Raw genomic sequence first — 20,685 nt, forward strand, 5'->3', positions numbered from 1 at the left:
GCCTTCTGGAGGTGATGCTTGACTTGCCTCATTTGTGCTAAGTACTAATTAGGCAAAGGGTAAGAGGAAGAAGTGGCACTTTGAGAGATTTGAGAAGCTCAGAGTGTAAGTAGTTTAGTATTGTTGGGTTAAGACAACAGTTTCTTTAGAAATGAGAAAAGTATCCTATTAAGTCCCTGATCTATAAACACAACTGAATTTTTTGTCATACAACACATTGGACCAGACTTCTCTGTTTTCTTCTCACTGTGAAATTCTTTGAATCTCTTATTCCAGAAAATGTTACATCATGATTACTCAGCAAATATCTGTGAAATTAAACTATAACTTGAAACTACTCCATAGTTTATAATTTTTTCCTAAGTCAGTATGCTTATTGAAATTGTAACTACTTAAAGAGTAAACTTGTTCAAAACTGAAGTGAATACAGACAATTGAGATTCAGAAATGACCATTTCCTTACAATAATCTATGTTAATAATCTATATTAATAATCTAATCTTCAATAATCCATACCTTTAATCTTATTTGCAGCCTCATTTTACTGTAATCTGAATAGTTATAATAGCAATAATAACAAAAGCAGGCAGGATGAATTTGTTTCAATATAGGTCCTGCACTCTCTTTTTCCTTCCTTACTCCCAAACCTGTCATTGGAGAAATTTATCTTACCATACATACAAAGATTTCTCCAAGTTGCATTTCTAAATTACAGAATTCCCTTAAGATTCCCATGCAATTATTTAGCATTTCTAGTACTGCACTTCAGTATCAAAAAAGACTCAGATGGCCGGCGCCGCGGCTCACTAGGCTAATCCTCCACCTTGCGGCGCCGGCACACCGGGTTCTAGTCCCGGTCGGGGCGCCGGATTCTGTCCCGGTTGCCCCTCTTCCAGGCCAGCCCTCTGCTGTGGCCAGGGAGTGCAGTGGAGGATGGCCCAGGTGCTTGGGCCCTGCACCCCATGGGAGACCAGGAAAAGCACCTGGCTCCTGGCTCCTGCCATCGGATCAGCGCGGTGCGCCGGCCGCAGCGCGCCGGCCGCGGCGGCCATCGGAGGGTGAACCAACGGCAAAAAAGGAAGACCTTTCTCTCTGTCTCTCTCTCACTGTCCACTCTGCCTGTCAAAAAAAAAAAAAAAAAAAAGACTCAGATGCACAACCAAGTGGCATCATAAAGTCAACCTGCCGAAGTACAGTTCACAATGTTTTTCTGATATATACTGTTCCTCCACTATTTCTGAAGTCCTTGTTTCCCATTCTGTTCATCTGAGAGTCACCTGAAACCCTTTCCATTGCACATACTTTATCTGCTCTATTGATTCTACTATTCAAAATCTCTTTATCTTTCTTCTTTGGTTCATTGCCATTGATGCTGTCTCTACTCATCCTCTTTTCCCTTTATTACTTTGATAACCCAATCCATCTTGTCTGCTACTGGTTGAGAGATCTTTCCATCCTACATAAATACACAGGTCAGGGGCTCCCCTATCTAAAAACACTTAATGGCTTTCTTTTCACCACATGGTGAAATCCACTCTATTTAACACGGAATAAGAAAAACCGTCATATTCTGACCACAAGTTTATCTTTGCAGGGACTTGATCAGTAAGCAATTTCATATTATTTCATATTATAATATATTATATCATATATAGTAGTTCATATTATTTCTGTTTTCTTCAGTATCCAACAGAATTTCTCTTCTCTGTCTATCCAAGTTCATATGTGTTTCTTCTGCTCAGTCTGATGGGCAAACAAGCGGAAGGAAAGGGATAATCCTCAGTTATTTAGTTCAATTTTTCCTCAGTTCCTGACCCTAGTAATAAGTATATTTTTCCCTTCTTACATTCTTGCAGTTGTATTACCTGTGTGTGTGCAGGCACCATATTTTAATGGCTCTTATGTCTTCCTCAATTATCAATGTGAACTATGCATATAGTGCCCCTAACTAAATTCATCTGCACAACACCAGTGTCTACAATCCTCTAACCTATAGCTGGCAACAATAAAATTTATTCTGAAAAAAAAAATTGAATTCTATCTCTTAGGGCCAACTCCCCATGTTTCAGTATGGTATCATAGAATTTTTAAAATTTCTATTTATAATAACTTGAAATTCTTGAATTCTCTAGACGTTTTTCCACAGTCTCAAATATAGAGCTTATCACTATAGATTCCATGAAGAAACCATTCAACTTTTAAATCTGTCTCTTTAGTAGTATTCAAGACAAGTTCCAAAGCTAGCTATGGAAAAATAATTAACATGAAGGACAGTTATAATGTCAAATAATACAATATTATATAACAAAATTATAAAAAAGAATAAAATAATGCCATTAGCTTGGGAGAGAATTTCTTATTTCTCATTAGATATACTAAAATAATTTGGAAGATTAAAATTATTGATTTAGAATTTAACAATTCAGCAAATTTAAGCACCCACTACGTACGAGGTCATATGGGAGTTAGTGGGAATGCTCAACTATATAAAACAGCACTGAGTCTTCTGTCACAGAGATGAGATTATTAGTATCAACAGGATGGTCTTTGAGTCAGGAAAACAAAGAAGGTTTCCCAGAGAAAGTGACCATGAGTCCACATGAATCAAGTAGAAGTAGGGAACCTTGGCATGGGACAAACTATATATAGACAATATACAGACTATACAGACTATAGACAGAATCCAACATCTGCAATCCTTCTCAAATGTCTTCAAGCACTAGTGTTACCAATTAATATTTACCTGGCATTAAGTATCACTACTTCAATATTCTACTGCTCTCCTAGAAAACATGCTCATACAGAGAGACAAAATGAAGTCATATCAATAGGAAACATGTGTGTTAAGTTTGGAGATAAATGTTCTAGACATAAATTTGATCAACTATGAAATTAACATATCTTCACTGAATAATCTAAGTACTTTAAATACAATTTCTCCCATCAATAGGCCATGATTTTATCACATCTTATCAAAAATAACAACAGCTACAAACCCCTCTATACCAGGAATCAGTAACTTAGCATTTAGTTTTGACTCCAATTTATTCTGTATCACATTTTTTGCCTCAAACTGCTACAATTTATGAAGTGTATTTTAAAGAAAGTATTTTGCATGCCTTTTCCATTTTATCTACCCCAATATACTGCTGAGAAAGTCAAAGGTTATAAACGTCAAGTATTATCAAGTTCACAGAGTTCATTATTGATAGTGCCAAGATTAGAGTACCAGTAGCCCATCACAACAAAATGTGATAATTATTTATTAAATGAATGAATTACACTGGATGCCCAACAGTTAATTCCCATATGATTCCATAAATGATACTGACTTTCAAGGCTTATATCAGTGGCTCACCTAAAAATCATGTTCTTGCATCACAATACTTATTGTGTCCCCCACACTTCCTGGTGCCTGTACCCAACCATACTCCACATAAAAACCCCCATTCCCTAGTGTGAAGGGCTGAGCTCCAAGTAAAAGAGGATCTATAATCTGATTAAAATAATTCACAGTAAATTGCAAATCTCTTAATCCTCTTATAGGCATTAACATTTTTTTAAAATTGGGGGGAGGAGGAAACTTGATATAGTCTCTAATTGCTGGCATGTTTGTGCAGCATAAACAATATTATATTTTCTTTTTCTAGGATAGAAAAGGCTAGCACAGTGGCATGGAAATCTGCCCAGAAGTCTTTATCCAACCTGTCAAATTAACCCTCAGTTTTCTCTTAAGGAGGATCATGGTTTATTTGTTTGCTTGTTGTTGCTTTTTAATCACTGGTAGGAAGTCTTAAAGTATGGGTTTTATGTAGGATTCTTTTTATTAAGTTTGGTGTTTATAAATCAGGTTCTACACACAGTAAATATCATATACTAGCCTACTTTTTTCTTACATCTTGCTATAGATCATAAATGGACCAAATAATAATAAACCAAAATAATAATTCATACTTAATATAGAAATGAAAACATACCAAATACTGTTTCAAGTACTTCATGTATACATACTAATTAACTTAATTTTCACAGCAACTCTATCAAATGATTGTCAATATTATCTCCATTTTAATGATCAGTAAACAGCAAACTGACATACCTACTCAAAGTGACAAGTAGTAACGAGGCCTGATTTTAAACCCAGGTATTTAACTCTGAAGCCCACTTCTTTCTAATCAGTATGCTGTACTGAAAAACACATTGACAGGAACAAACTCATTGATGAATAATACCAGCTCATTGTGTTATTAACAGGCTAAAAACCATGTATAGTTGAACAGACCTAACTATCAACTGATTCAACTCCTGCATTTGACAGGTGAGGAAACTAACTCACCATGGCACAGCAAAAAGCAACTGAATGGCAGATTCAAACAGCAACAACCTAAACTGATTCTTAGGTATGTCCCCTGACTAAACCACAATTAGTCCAGAGAAAATCATAGAAAACCCTACGAACTACAAGCAAAGGTAAGCATCCAAAGTCACAGTCAATCTACTTTGTAAGATCCAGTAAATATACAACCAGTGAGTACCCCCATCTATAAATTACTTCTAAGCTGGCATTGTATATCTCTACCACAAGTTGTTCAAAGATTTTTTTTATTTGAAAGGCAGAAATCTCTCCTGTTGTAAATCTTCCTTTTTTAAATGTACAAATAATTTAAAAAATTAATAAAAAAACACAAAGGCAGAGACAATTAAAGGGAGAGGAGAAGGGGGGAGAGGGAGAGAGAGAGGAATTTTCTATATATTGATTCACTCCTTAAATTCCTATAACAGCTGGAGTTGGGCTGGGCTGAAAACAGAGACTTAAAACCCCATCAGGGCATGAGTGGCAGGGACCCAACTACTGGAGCCATCAATCACCTGCTACCTCTCAAAGTGAGCATCAGCAAGAAGCTGGAATCAGAAGGAAAGCCAGAGCTTGAACTCATGGATTTTGGTATGAGATGTAGGCAACCCAAAAAGTATCTTAACTACTGTACCAAACATCCATTCCATAAAAGTTTTGGTTGTTTTTTTTTTTTTTTTGATAACACTGGAATTTAACTGTAGTATTTGGGAATTTTGATATTTCTGCTTTCCAACTGTTCATGGTTCTGTTTCTAAAAGATAAAGACTTAACTCAAGAGGATGAGGGAGTATTAATCCCTTGTATAACATCTCTGTCAAATGCAAGTGCAAATATTCACGACTCTACTTTATTCACTGAATCAGGTATTAATTCACTGAATGATGTATGTGCTGGTGGGAATTAGATGTAGATACTCATAGCCTGAAAGGAGATGCACATAAGTAGTGCATGCAATGCAGCATGACTGTGGGCAAGGACAGTTTTGCATAGGGTCCTAGGGAAACATAGGAAGTCCATCAAATCTGCACTGAGTCAATGGATGGGACACCTGAAGCTCTCTAGACTCCTGCATTGATTCAGGAGACCCTACAGGCACCGGGATGGAAAATGGGGGAGCGAAAGAGGCAGAAAGGGTTTAGATGGAGTATTCCCAAATAGAGGGTGCAACATTTTGAAAAGCTGGAGGTGTGAAAATATACTCACTCAGTTAAACTGGTTCCATAATAGACAAATGTACAATAAAGACAAATCAATAATACTGACACATCCTAACACAAGGTAGTCTCTCATGAGAAAATAAACAAACCATTTCCATATAAAGACAGATCTTTATATATAAGGAGAATAGGGAGAATCACAAACCCAAGTGTAACAAAGATCAGGAAGACTTAGGCAAATTAGCTAATATGTTCCCATTACACTCTTAAAGGCTGCCACTATCAACTACAGAAATAATTTCCAAAGAAATGTGGAAGTCATGGCCGCCCTTTCAAGTGGTGAAGAATCAGTTATGATTGGCAAGCTATTTTGTCAAAGCACCAAATTATGCTCATCTTTAAGCATGCCTCCTGCGGACAATGAAATGCTGGTGATGGTTTCCAGCTTCAAATGAATCCGCTCTCTTTGCTCAGGGCACATTACCGTCTCTGACCTCTCCCCTGCCCGCGCCTTGACCTCCTCCCATTCAGACGTACACCCTGCCTCATGCCTGTGAGCATCTCATATTATTTGTGAGCTGCACTCTAGAATTTAGCATGAGGAGGGCTGCCTCTGATAGATGTCTTACATGAGTAATGCTCCTAATGATTCCCAATGGGACTGTGCCATATTATTCCAGCAGGATGAGTCGTTCAAACACAAAAAGAAATTCCATGCACCTTACAGTGCAACATAACAAAGCATAGCAATTTCTATGTTTAGGAATATTTTACTTAGATTTAGCGAGAAATCACCAAGGTTCTTTGCGGGGGTGGGGGGGTTCGCAAGTTTCTTCATATTTTTAGACTTGCAATATATCTTGACTGAGCAAATTATACCCTTTTTAATGTTCATAAAGAAATCCTCCAAATGTTATTTTAGAAACATTTATGAATTATGAACAAGATTCCTCAGAGAAATACAAAATGTATTCTTGCAAACTGCAGAAATCATTTTTTTTCTAAAGTAACTAAAATGCGTTATTTGTAAATTATTTCAAAGATGCTTTATTTTTATTTTTGGTTAATATTCAACTGATAGTGATTACTGACCCTTAACATTAAGCTCCTTTCATGATAATATTTCTGTCAAATAGCTAATGATCTTATAAACAAATAATAACATACTTAAAGGATACTAAATTTTAAAAAGAATCAGGCAATACATTATTATAGAAGGTGAAGGCTACTTTTGCTATTTATCCACAGCCTCAATTTTCTTTATTTTTATTGATTCAGATTTCCTTAATGTATTTTCTTAACCTATGATTCATAGGCAACACAGCAGTACATCTGTTAATGACAATCAGCAAACCTTCAGACTGTGTTGATAATTTCTTTTCTTATTCAAGAATATATTTATTTAGTCAGTTCATCAGGGACCCTTAGCTCATCAAAGGGCTTGTTGTTTTGTTTTCTTTGTTTGTTAGCTTTAGGAGGAAAGAATAAACATAAACCCTAAAACTGATCACTTTGCTTGGCTCCACAAATGCAATTTGTAAAATGTAAACAGCTCCCAATAAAGGCACAAGCTTTCGCTTAAATAAATAAGCTATTATGTAACCATTTAACTAGCAACAACACAATGAGGAAAGCCAAATACCAGAAAAGTAAAAAGCTTCTAAAACACTAAAGATAAGAAAAAGTGGTAATGATGTTATTTACAGTAGGAATAAATAGTAACAGATAGGTCAGTCCTATATGGGGTTCACAGTCCTACATGGATAGATGGTGCAATATTGCAGCCATTAATGGTGATAATTGGTGTGAGGATCCATTATATTTTTATGATTATGAATAACTTAGAATCAACTAACCACTTTTAGCAGCTAGAACAATTTTTCTTTTTCTTTTTTTTTTTTTTTTTTGACAGGCAGAGTGGACAGTGAAAGAGAGAGAGACAGAGAGAAAGGTCTTCCTTTGCCGTTGGTTCACCCTCCAATGGCCGCCGTGGCCGGTGCGCTGCGGCCAGCACACCGCGCTGATCCGAAGCCAGGAGCCAGGTGCTTCTCCTGGTCTCCCATGGAGTGCAGGGACCAAGCACTTGGGCCATCCTCCACTGCACTCCCGGGCCACAGCAGAGAGCTGGCCTGGAAGAGGGGCAACCGGGACAGAATCCAGCGCCCCAACCGGGACTAGAACCCGGTGTGCCGGTGCCGCAAGGCGGAGGATTAGCCTAGTGAGCTGCGGCGCCGGCCTAACAATTTTTCTTAAGAATATGGATTTATGCCTTTTGAAAAAGTGTCTACAAAGACACTTCTCCATGGCAAGATTCAGCCAACTATCATTTAATCCTAGTACAGGCCCTTCCTTCTTTTACAGCCTCTGGATAGACATTTCCATGTTCAATGATTATAAAAATATTATCAAAGAGAAGCAACCTCATAAATGTTCTTTTGTTTATTTCCCCCGTTAAGTACTGTGACTTTAAAACAGAAAAAAGAAAAAAAAAAAACACTTCTAAGATGTTTCAGTGGGAAATAAAGGTGAAAAAGTAAGCATTTAGCTTGACACAATTTAATTTCCTGATGTAAAAAAGCAGTACATTCCATGAGACTGAGAGAACTTGTAGATAAAGGATTTACCAGAACAAAGTTAAATGTTATCTACCTTTTATCCTAAAAATGAAGACTGATTCCTCAAACTTAATGCTGTTCTTTTGGAAGATCCTGACAAAACAGATACTAAAAAATAACAAGAAAAACAATATAACCATGGAAAGTGAATCTTTATCAGAAGAATAAAATGGGTAGGGGCTGGCACCGTGGCACAGCGGGTAAAGCCACCGCCCACAGTGCTGGCATCCCATATGGGCGCTGGTTTGAGTCTCAGCTGCTCCACTTCCAATCCAGCTCTCTGCTATGGCCTGGGAAAGCAGTGGAAGATGACCAAAGTCTTTAGGCCCCTGCACCTGCATGGGAGACCTGGAAGAAGCTCCTGACTCCTGGTTTCGGATAGGCTCAGCTCCAGCCATTGCAGCCAACTGGGGAGTGAAACAGTGGGTGGAAGACCTCTCTCTGTGTAACTCTTTCAAATAAAAATAAATAAATCTTTAAAAAAGAAGAAGAAGAAGGAGAAAATGGAAAACTTGTGCTGGTGGAACAGCAGATTTAGAAAGAGTATAATAATTGTTTTCAAATAAAGAAACAGAATCACACAGAAACTAGACTGGATTTACACTGAGTAGCTTTGGATGGGAGAATCAAGGTCTGTGGGACAAGGTCTGTTGGCCTTCAGCTGGGAAGAGAAGCTTATGACAATTGTAAAGGGAATCAGCTACACTAGGAGGAGACAATTCTTGATACAGAAAGCAATGAGGGAAGCAGAGAACTCTATGTACAAAGTACTACAAAGAAGGAAGAAGCACAGAAGGATAAAGCTGAAGTTGTGGGGTGCCATTCAAGTCATTCTTTGACAGGCAATGATTCTAAGAATGGTAATACACATAGCACTATATCTAAGTATTATCTGCTTAGACTATATTGCCATCCATGCTCTTAGAGAGAATATAAAAAAATCATAATCTCTGAGCAGACCATGAAGTTTATATTTTCTATCGTTTTTCCATTTGATGGACCTTTTAAAAATGTTTTATTAACTTTTTTTTAAACATCTATTTTATTTATTTGAAAGACAGAGTTACAGAGAGAGGTAGAGAGGTCTTACATCTGCTGGGTCACTCCCCAAATTTCTGCAACAGCTGGAGTTGAGCCAATCTGTACCTAGGAGCCAGGAACTTTTTCCAGGTCTCCCAGGCGCACTAGGGAGTTGGACTGGAAGTTGAGCAGCTGGAACGCAAAACCGACACCCATATGGGATGCCAGCACTGCAGACCAGGTCTTTAATCTGTTTGGCCACAGCGCCACCCTCTTAACTTTTTTAATTGACAAAAATTGTATATACTTATGGTGTACAACATGATGTTCTGAAATGGGTGTACATTCTAGAAAAGCTAAATTGAGCTAATTAACACCTGCATTACTTTTTATGGTCTTCAGTTAGTTTACTTAACAAAGACTCACAGAGTGGTCAAGCATCTCTATTAAATCACCTATATAGCAATCAACTATTCACTACTACTCCCTGAAGTACAAGGAGCAGCATGTCCCCCATACTTTGTTACTGATAAGCGAATGGAAGAAAGAAGGATATTATTAAATAAGGTCCTACAAAATATAACAATCTCATAAGAGCACTTCTGTGGTAAGCAATTGTTGTAGGGTCTACCTCTTCAGGCAGGTTATGTCAGCTTTTCATTTTTTCTTTTTTTTAAGTTTTTTTTTTTTTGTTTGTTTGTTTTTTGTTTTTTTTTTGTTTTTTTTTTTTTTTTGACAGGCAGAGTGGACAGTGAGAGAGAGAGACAGAGAGACAGAGAGAAATGCCTTCCTTTGCCGTTGGTTCACCCTCCAATGGCCGCCGCGGCCAGCGCGATGCGACCGGCGCACCGCGCTGATCCGATGGCAGGAGCCAGGAGCCAGGTGCTTTTCCTGGTCTCCCATGGGGTGCAGGGCCCAAGCACCTGGGCCATCCTCCACTGCACTCCCGGGCCACAGCAGAGGGCTGGCCTGGAAGAGGGGCAACCGGGACAGAATCCGGCGCCCCGACCGGGGCTAGAACCCAGTGTGCCGGCGCCGCTAGGCGGAGGATTAGCCTAGTGAGCCGCGGCGCCGGCATGTCAGCTTTTCAAATCACCATTCCTACAGGCCCCACTTAAAAAAGTTCCCTTAGCCCAACAAGTTACCTCCGTAACTTTTCCCAACATTCTTCAGGAACCCATTCACTAGTTCTTAAAATGCAATTTTCCCTACTCTCATCCTATAAAAAACATTTTTCATTCATACCAGGCTAATAAATTACTAATGTAACACACATTCATTTTGATGTCTATTTGGATACAACCTGAATCTTGTTATTAAAAGCGTTTATACATTATCAGACATTTCTGAAGCATTCTTTTTAGTATCTAAGGGCATAAAAGTTGCAGCTACTTAATAATTTTTGATTATTGTTATGATTGATAGTAGTTCACTGAGGAATAAAATGTTATTAAGCTCCATTAATAATAAATAAGTAGCAGTAAATTAACAGCAAGCTGCAAAGCAATGAATGCATAGAAATACATTTATTACAAAGTATATTTTAAGACACAGAATAAAAACCTTAAAGAGCCCAGATCTCATGTAAAGGAGAGGTTTAGATATGATTCCATTTTGACTAGTGGTATACAGTAAGGACTGAGAAGGCTTCATTTATGCCTTATATAATGTTACAGACCAATGGAAATAGTGAAATGTAGTAAATATGTATACACACACATTTAATCCAAGATTCTGGTGGGGTGCCGTGTTCACACTTGGCATGCCAAAGTTCAACTCCTGACTCTACCTTCCTGCTAATGTCAACCTGCGACACAGCAGTGATGGCTCAAGTGGTTGGGTTTCTGCCACTCACATAGGAAAGTAGTAAAAGATGGCCCAAGTGCTTGGGCCCCTGCACCGGAGTGGGAGACTCCTGGCTCCTGGCTTCGGATCAGCCCAGCTTCGGCTATTGTGGCCGTTTGGGGAGTGAACCAGTGGATGGAAGATCTCTGTCTCCCTCTGTGTCTATGCCTCTCTGTAACTCTGCCTTTCAAATAAATAAATAAATCTTTAAAAGGAAAAAAAATAACTTTTCAAGACTGATAAATTCTGTTGAGAAAACCATACCACAGAAATAATAGAACAGTTATGGCATAAATATATATATATATATATATATATATATATATATATATATATAAAAGAGTAAGAAAAACAAGTGGGCAACATTTCTAAAACTAGCCACATTACTTCTGAAAGAGTATGGGTTATGTATTTATGTATTGTTTTTGGATAGTTAGCTAAGACTCATTTGACTTTCATTGGCCAGGATCATGTTCTCTAGTGCTACATTCTGACATTCTTTGTTTTCTATAAAACATGTCATTGGGGAAGGATGCACCTTTGAAGGGATAGTAATCACAGATTCTAAGCCAGCCTGTGCCATGGATGTTGTTATTAGTAACATCTTATCACTAAGTAAGTCATTTATTTTCAACCTTATGAATGAAAATTCAACAATCTGCTCCTGTGAGAAGCTTAATCTCAGTGATGAAACTTTCTATATAAGAAAAATTCTATTCACTTACACAACTGAACTTTCTTATAACTTAATTTGGTTCTTCCCATGTCAAATTTATTCCACAAACTGAACAGCACTGAATTCTACTGAAGTACTTGTTGGGGTTAGACTTGGGCTTCAGTGTTTCATTGTGTATAATATCAGACTATACTCCTTTTTGTGTATTCTCAACGTGACAAGCAGAAGAGAAAAATAGACAACGAGGCAGAACATAAAAATCTAATATCTAAAAGGAATGAAAACATGTTGGCAGCACAATCCAGGTCCCTCACAAAAAGAGATATCTTAAACTGTCATATCCTATGACATATACACTTTACAACCTTTCAATACATTCGTTTTCCTTTGAGAGAATAGGGTAGTTTGTGAGTACAATCTGGAAGAACAAGAACTCTGGGATCACACAGGCTGGCTTCCATTTGGCAGTCCATTCACTGGCCGTGAACTTCATTTCCCACACTAACAAACAAGGACAACAATGCATTCAATCCTAATGCTGTTGCTCAAGGATTAAATAAGATAAGGCATGTTAGCACTTTGCCAGGCAGATGCCATCACTATGAATGTTAGATTTTATCAGTTTTAATGTCAGAGATCAGGTGGCCAGTTAGCTCAGCTGTTTAGAACGTGGTGCTGATAATGTCAGAGATGCTATTATTATTCCTAGTCCTTCATTTTCCGTGTGTTCAACTGGGTCCACACTGCAACTATTTGTCACCTAATTAATCATTTGTGTTTTCTCCTTTTCATGTAAAACAAACACAAAAAAACACACATATCATCCCTAAGTATCTATGAGGGATAAGTTCCACGACACCTGGCAGATGGCAAAATTCATGGATGCTCAAGTCCCTTATACAAAATGATATAGTACATGCATATAATTTATGTACACCTTCCTACACACTTTAATTAATCTCTAGATTACTTATCATACCTTATACAATGTAAAGGCCATGTAAATAGCTAGTATACTGTATTGTTTGGGGAATAATAAGGAAAAAAGTTCATACATGTTCAGTACAGATGCAATTTTTTTTTTGCCAAATATTTTCAATCTAAGGTTGAAAATGTAGAACCCATGGATAGAGACGGCGGACTGGTTCTGTATTCATACAGTATTGTATACATAGACACACACAGTATTGATGGATGGATATGTGAGATTAGTATGATCCAGAATGATCTATAACAGAAAAGAAAGCCAAGTAACACAACAAATTTGTTTTTTTCTTTCTCGTGAAACTGAATCAACTCTTAGGATGTTTCTAATCGGCTGGAATTCATGGTGATAAATAACAGAAGGTTTTTTAGTAAATGTCCCTTTAGCCACATAGATATTACCTCTCTCTCATTTCCTTCTACATATTTAGCTTTAGGCACTACATTGCTGAGCAGGTCCATTAATTTAACAAAGGTGTAGTTCCAAATCTGATACCAAATTGCTAGAAAAGTTTTACTTCTTTTCAAATATGTTGAAGACAAACAGATGAGTTTTACATTCTACAGCCTGGACAAAGTACCTCTACTTTATTCACATAACTTGTTCACTGCATGTGCTGGAGACAATTGACTTCTCAACCAAACATCTAAACTAACTAGCTAAAACTACCTAGAAGTGTGCAGTTAACACATATAAATGTGCTTTAACTCACTTTGTTTTAGGTGCATGCACTTTTTAGTGAACTTTCAGAGTGATGACAGCTATCTTTTAAATCAAGACTTAGTAAACAAAATTAACTTCAGGTCAGTGAAACCAAAAACATTTTATTTTATAGGAAAGTAACTGCAGATATGATTTTCCTCAGCTAAATTACAAGTCCATTATTAGAGAAAAAAGTCACATGCTACACTAGAAAATATAGCATACAGCATACATACAGATGACACAAATTTGGAGATCAAATTCTAAGATTTCGTGTATCTCATCAGCATATATGATGTTAAATCAGACATGTGTGGCCTCATTTGCTCATTCTTTGTTCTTTGGTCACATTTTCCTTTCCTACCCTATTTGGAATTTCTTTTCTTTTTTTAAAATTTACTTATGCATTTAATTGAAAGGCAGAGAGACAGAAAGAGAGAAACAAAGAGAAAGAGAGAGAGATTTTTCACCTGGTGGTTCGCTCCCCAGAAGGTCCTAACAGCCAGGGATGCGCCAGGCAGAAGCCAGGAGCTAGGAATTCCATCTGAGCCCCCCAAGTGGGTGGCAGGATTCCAAGCATTTGGGCCATCTTTTGATGCCTTCCCTGGCACAACAGCAGGAAGCAGAATGAGAATCTGAGTAGTCAGGACTAGAACCAGCACTGTGATATGGAATGTCAGTGGAGGCAGCAGTGGCTTAATGCAACGTACCACAATGCCTGCCCCTCTAACTGGAATTTTAATGATATGGAAGGGCCTCCATCACTTTACTGGAGAACAGCTAAAACCCGACCTGTGTTTCCTTTTCTAATATCCAGAACCATACTTACCAAGTACATATTATTTTCCATAATAGTATATAAATTATGGCCATAAACAATATGCTACCAAGAACTATATAGTCATATGAACTCTGTCTCTTGCTATGTTCATTGAAAATGTAAGGTAAATCAAGAAATCACATACACTTAAAATGATTTCTAAACTACTAAATAGTCACATGTAACACTTTCAGTAATCCTCAAATACTACTTATCCTTACTTTAAAGGAAAACCTATAGGGAGGTAAGATACAAACTATGTCTCTAATACTCTCAAACCAAATCCCTCCCAAATAACTTTAGGGGAAGGTTTGGAGGATTCCATGCTCCTTCCATGGATGACTGTGGACAAACTGTCCTGGCTCCCATGTCCTTAACAGATGAGATGAACACAGATTTTTAACTTAATATTTTGTGAAATTCAATCAAGAGCATCCTGTGGAAGTGTAACTACTAATTGCTATTAGCAGAATTTCTTTAAAAATATATATTTTCTGCTAAAACTTATACAGTTAACTACAAGGCTAACAAAATATTTTTAAAAATAAAAAAGGATCCCAGTGGAGTCATTTGGCACAGTGCTTAAGACACCACTTGGTATGCCAGCATTCCACATTGGAGCACCCAGATTTCCAGTGTCGGCTCTGCTTCTAATTCCAGCTTTCTCTTAATGTACACACTGGGAGGCAGCAAATCATTCCTCAAGTACTTGGGTTCCTTCCATACGTGTGGGAGACTTGGGTTAAGTTCTATGCTCCTGGCTATGGCCTCGCCCAGCCTTTGCAGTTACCAGCACTTATGGAGTAACCCAGGAGATAAAAGATCTTTCTCCCCCTCATTTTCTCTCCGTGTACGTGTGTGTGTGTGTGTGTGTGGTGTGTATGTGTCTACTTTTCAAATAAAATTTTTAAAAATTTTATTTAAAAGATTCTCAAAATCGTGTTAGGAAATGAAGCTGACTACTTCTTCATCCGCTGCATACAAATCAATCAGTTGACAAAGAAAGACTATATTCCCACTTAACACAGTGCCACACTACTCTGCTGACATTTGCTTGTATTCATTGATGGTGCTTTTAACGCTTCATTTGCGTGTCAGACTAGGTGACAGGTATTAAGGCTAGGGACTACTTAACATCAAACTCAACGTGATCCAAGAACATTTTCAATAACTGTTTACCTTCTATACACTCTCCCTCAAAAAAATAATTAATAAAATAAACAGATATTCTTTTCTGGCTCAAGTCAGGGACAGCTGGGAATGCCAAAGAAGTACTTTCTTCTCTCCTTGAAAGAAGTCAGAAAGATATGCACAGTCATGCTGCTCAAAATATTATTCTATGTGCCGAATGACACTGTCATAAGATATTTGGAAGCCAAGTAAACTCACGGAAGTAAGGGGATTTGTAGAGCCTGTAGCCTGCTTGGCTCAAGAGAAATGAGGCTGAGCTCTCTCATGAAGAAAGCAATATGACACCTTCCAGTGTTAGAAACAGCCTCTTGGATGAGGAAGACAGGCGTGCAGAGGTGGAGATCAAAGCTATCTCCCTGTTCACTACAGATAACCTATTTGCTTCCTCTTCTTCAATAGCAAGATTGAAGAAAAGTGCTGAAAGAGGAGGGAGAAAGGGAAAAGGAAACTTATCTATTCCAGAACTGTTAAAAAAAAAAAAGGAGGTGGCCTTTTGATCTCCACAGGATGGCACCTTTATTGGCTATGCATAAGCAGTTTCCAACCAGCTGATCAACCAGGTACTGGTGCTCAACCCTTCCATGATCGGTAACCATGAAGGGAGTCATCAGTAAATAGCAGTCAAGCAGAAGGCTCATCTCCCACTAAATAACCTCCAGCCCACACCCAACCCAGAGGGTAAGAGCAGCCACAGGGGAAATGATTCTCTCTCTCCACAGGTTCTCCTTTCATGAATGCCAATCATTTGCCTTGGGACTCAGAACAAAATCCATCCTCAAGTGTGCATGAATGAGAATGGCACTCATTTTCCAAGATACAACTTAGAATCTCTGTGCATCAGCATCGCCAGCAGACAAGGTTTTGAATTACGTTCAGGTTCCTCATTTAAGCAAGCCAGCAAATGCAGACGTGATAACAGCTGAATGTGATCTGGCTATGAGTAAAGAATTTTCTGATGACCTCAAAATTTAAAGGTGATTTTCTTAATAACAGGGAAAATAATGCCTCCTTTCCAAGTCCTCAAATGGTCAACCCACAGTATTGTTGAGGTGAATTTGGAGAACAAGCTTTAAAATAAAAGGTGACTGAACCATAATCTTTCTTATTCAATTTCTCCATTTCTGTTTGAATTAGGAAAGTGTACAGTGTTTGGGAGTTCTGTAGCCAACTCAGTACAGATCTCTGTTTGTCCACATCACTTAACTTCTCTATGATGTAGTTTCCACAACTATAAAATAAGATCAATATTTAACAACAGAATCTCTGCCAGGGTGTCTGATAAGTATTAAATAAGATAACAGTGAATGTTCAGTTAAGTGGAATTGCAGCTTCACAGCTACCGTATTTAAAAAGTTTCTTAATGTCGCCCAGATTTTGGACTCAGTCTCATTTTTAAATTATTTCCTTTTCATTTTACTTATCTAATCTAAGCAAACATGTTATGATGTAAGGTTACTACTTGGTGTTTAACTCCTCTCTCTGCCATCAAGTTAGTCAATAGTCCAAATTCTTACAAAACATAGCCGTAAAAAATAGTTCAATAAATTCATTAAAGATTAAGCATGTGTAAATTGTTTTTATTTTATAAAATGGAAAATATATCACTGTTTATATAGTTGTTAAATATACAGTATGCACACTGATCTCAAGTTTTCAGAGATCCACATTTCAAATTTGCTTCTCCTGTCATGGGTGGTGAGCTCTGCGAACTCAGATTTGCTCTATCTGCTTCCACCTCACTTTTGTCTGTATTTTAAAACTAGCTCAACCCTGGATCTTCATGTCAACCTCACTTCTCTAGACTCCTGCTTCTGGTTTCTTTTTTGCCTTTCTACTTCCCACATTGCTTAATTTACTCTATCTATTATCTTAGGCCTAACTTTAAATTAAATGACAACTTTGAGCTCCTTAAATTTTCTCATGCAGAATCAAGCTTGTGAGACAGCTGAAATTTTTGTGTTTAGAATTCAAACTTTTTTAAAGGGTCAGAAATTAACATAAGTATTACTTTAGCATCTTACTATTATAGAAGTCTACAAATGAAAATTCAACTACTTAAGATCTTCATTAAGAAGCTGTTACCCTAAATTTCCTTCCAAAGCATTCCTGTTGCCCCATTAAATTATAGATATCTAGTCAATGTAAAAATAAGTAAACAGTTGTCATTGCTAGTTTGAAATTTAACATTCTGCACCAGTTTAACTCATACAAGTACATTTCACTTGTCACAACAATGACTAAGAAAAAACTCCAGGCAAACTATCTGTTCTAAGACATTTTAACCATAAATACCCCATGGGTCCACTGAAAGGAAAGAAAATGTTTTAAAAAACAGTATGATATCCAGATCTAAAAGCCAACTAGTTATAAAGAAACTAACCAGAAGTTATTGGAAGTACCAAAGAAGCTTGCCAGAAGGAGAGAGTGGAAAGGAGAAAGGCCAGAGATTCAGATAAGTAGCTCAAATAGTGAAACTCACTAAAAAAAATTCTTCTCGAGAAAAACCACCACTCCCCCAAAAATAGAGAAAAATAGACAGCACCAGTAAACTTCCACTTTATTTGAAATTCAGATCTCACCCTAAGTTTAAACTGTAATTCAATCACTTTTCCTCTTAAAAGCAGATTTTAGCAAATGGACTTGAGAAGAGGAAGTCTATGAAGGCAGAATGTTTAGAATTAGTTCCTGAGGGATCACAGATTTTTTTCAAGGCTGCCTCTTAGGCCACCAAAAGTGTAGCTATCCACAGAAAAGAACAGAGATAGACAAATTAATTAAAAAAATTCATTGCCATAAAAATGACTATCTCAATAAATACCTACTTTTTTCCCAAATCTTAGTTTATCAGAATGAAGACAGGTACTTATTGTAGCATTAGGCTAATAAATAAAACACAACAAAAAGTAAACACTCTTCAACATAATACTCAATGTGAAGTATGCCATCAACACACCAAAATGGAGTTTACGATCTGTTTGAAGAAAACTCCAGGACTTTGCTAAGTTGGCAGCCAGTTTTTAAAAAAAAAGAAAAAGAAAAAAGGAAGAAAGGAAAAGAAAAAAGAACTGACAACCTTTTACAGGTTAAATCTTGTCGAAGGTACGTGACCCCCTCAGTATACTTTGATTTAACTAAGCTCACCACATTTCTCTTAAATACACTCCATTAACAAGTGATAGACTGTGATCCAGGCTTGGGGCAAGACATGAAACACAATCTTTCACGAACTTCATTCATTCCCTGACCAGGTGTCTTGGGCACACCCAAGTTACCAGTTCCTTACCTGAGTTCTGTGAAGTTTTATTTAAATCAATGGTGTTGCCTTGGAATAGCACACTGTCATGAAATCAGTCTAGCAGCCCCAAAACTTCCTGGGCCTTCCAAGTTCAGATTCACAGCATGAGTGAAAGTTATCAGGAGAATGATAAAATGCTTTGGGTTATTAAATAGGAGTGAGCACCTTACAAAGACACCACTGGCCTGTACCATGGCAAACAAAGTAGATAAGCACCACCTATGAGGAAAACTTGGGTTTATAAAAATCATCAGTAGTTTAAATGGAAAATTAGAAAAACAAACTTTTTGCTCTAAGATTTTAAATGTGTCCTATCTATTCAAATTACAAACCTCAGACACTAACTACTAATCAAATTCTTTAGTCTGATAGCACACCCCCAGGTATTTCTCCAAGTGGAGACACAATTTGCACACTGACACGACCAGTTTTCAGTAATACCCTATTAGTGTGACCCTATCTTTAATCTACAGCCATGATAGAATGTCCCAACATATACAAACTCAGCTCACACAGTGACTAATGACCATTAATCCCCCTATCTCCAGTAATCTGCCCCTCCAGTCATCTATCACACTGACACTTCACTTTACACACGTGAATAAACTTTAACCAAGAAGGTGTATCAACAAAAATCTCAAAGGTATCTGAAGCTGTAAATTAAACTAGGGGGAGACACAGCGAGGAAGCAAATAGAGGGCTCAGACCTTGAAGTTTCTGACTTGCATCCATGGCTGGAGGTGGGGGTGATGGGGAGTGTGCAGGGAGTACTAGTCAATCCCTCAGATATGCAAACTAAAAAAAATAAATAAATAAAAAAGGATGCAACACAGAAAGGGGGAACCGAGAACTGGCGAAAGAAAAGGCGGCCCCAAACAGTTAATTCAATTTGCTCATCCATCCACTGTGACATATAAAATATATGGATATTAACAATCCAAGGCTGAAATTCCAGTTTCTGTTTTCCTCAAAAGAATAACAATTCAGTGGATTTCCATTTGGTTTGGTTGGAAATGCTCTTTGTAACTTTCAGCCAGCAAGCACTCCCGCACGCTGAGAAACTTCTAAGGACTCATATGTGTCACTGCTGTACAACTGTCTCATTCCTTTTCATATTCCATTAACTATTCGGCTTACGTAAAAATCCCGGTTCAAAACATGAATGGTAACCACAGACCATGCACAAAAAGTTCAAACTAACCTGCAAAATGGTTTTAGCAATTATGCAAACTGAATGACTCTAACCTGCAGGCCCTGATGCAACTTGAAGCTCAGTGTGTAACTATGAAAGTCCCCTGAGGTGCAGTGTGCTGCGTGTGCGCCTGTGTGTGAGTGTGTGAGTGGGTTTGAGGGCCTGAAACCGGATCCATGATTGAAACCAGAATCTATCTACCAAAAAGAAAGGCACAAAAGTTGAGCCGTGGCTTGGTTCACCCACAGTGGACGTTTCCTGGGGAGTGTGTAAGAAAACTATCTGCAAGTAGAGATACAGTCTGGACTCTTAGGTCAGAAGGAGCCCGTCGCAGCATCCTTCGAACGTTGCATCTACCGTTGCAGAACCATCCAATTAATACCAAAAATCCTAAATCCAGCCTTCTGTTGCCCATGGCAAAGGAGAAATTTCCACACAACTGCTTGCTCCTTTTCACTTACTTGCAACCGCCTGTTTTCCTTTCTCAACCCAGCCAGGCAATGGCTAGTTTAGATCCTACCCTAAGAAGGAGTTATTTCCTGAAGTTTCTTCAGAATGGAATTTAATTACAGACTTTGGTTACATAAAACTACTAATAACCCCTTATGCTCGGAAGGGGAGGGGCGAATCGGGAGGGCCAGGTTCAGGAATCCTGGCGAGTCTGTGGGCGACCAGCTCCCGGGCCGCACACCTCCCTCCCCGCAGGAACCAGCCGCTGGACAACATTCACATGGGCTCCTCCTGGGGCCCAAGCTCACCGCCAGCCGCTGCCTCCTCCCACCCTCGTGCTGAAACGTGCGTCTGCCCAGTAATCTGGGCGTGCCCTGATT

At 38.1% G+C, this 20,685-nt stretch overlaps 1 protein-coding gene across 4 annotated transcripts in view; it reads right to left on the minus strand.

The window, feature by feature from the left end:
• ROBO1 (roundabout guidance receptor 1) overlaps positions 1 to 20,685 on the minus strand; it is a 1,215,767-nt gene that overhangs the window by 410,184 nt on the left and 784,898 nt on the right. The gene's annotated exons all lie outside the window — the stretch shown is intronic.

This window comes from Oryctolagus cuniculus, chromosome 4, assembly GCF_964237555.1.
Source record: "Oryctolagus cuniculus chromosome 4, mOryCun1.1, whole genome shotgun sequence".
In the NCBI taxonomy this organism is placed as follows: domain Eukaryota; kingdom Metazoa; phylum Chordata; class Mammalia; order Lagomorpha; family Leporidae; genus Oryctolagus; species Oryctolagus cuniculus.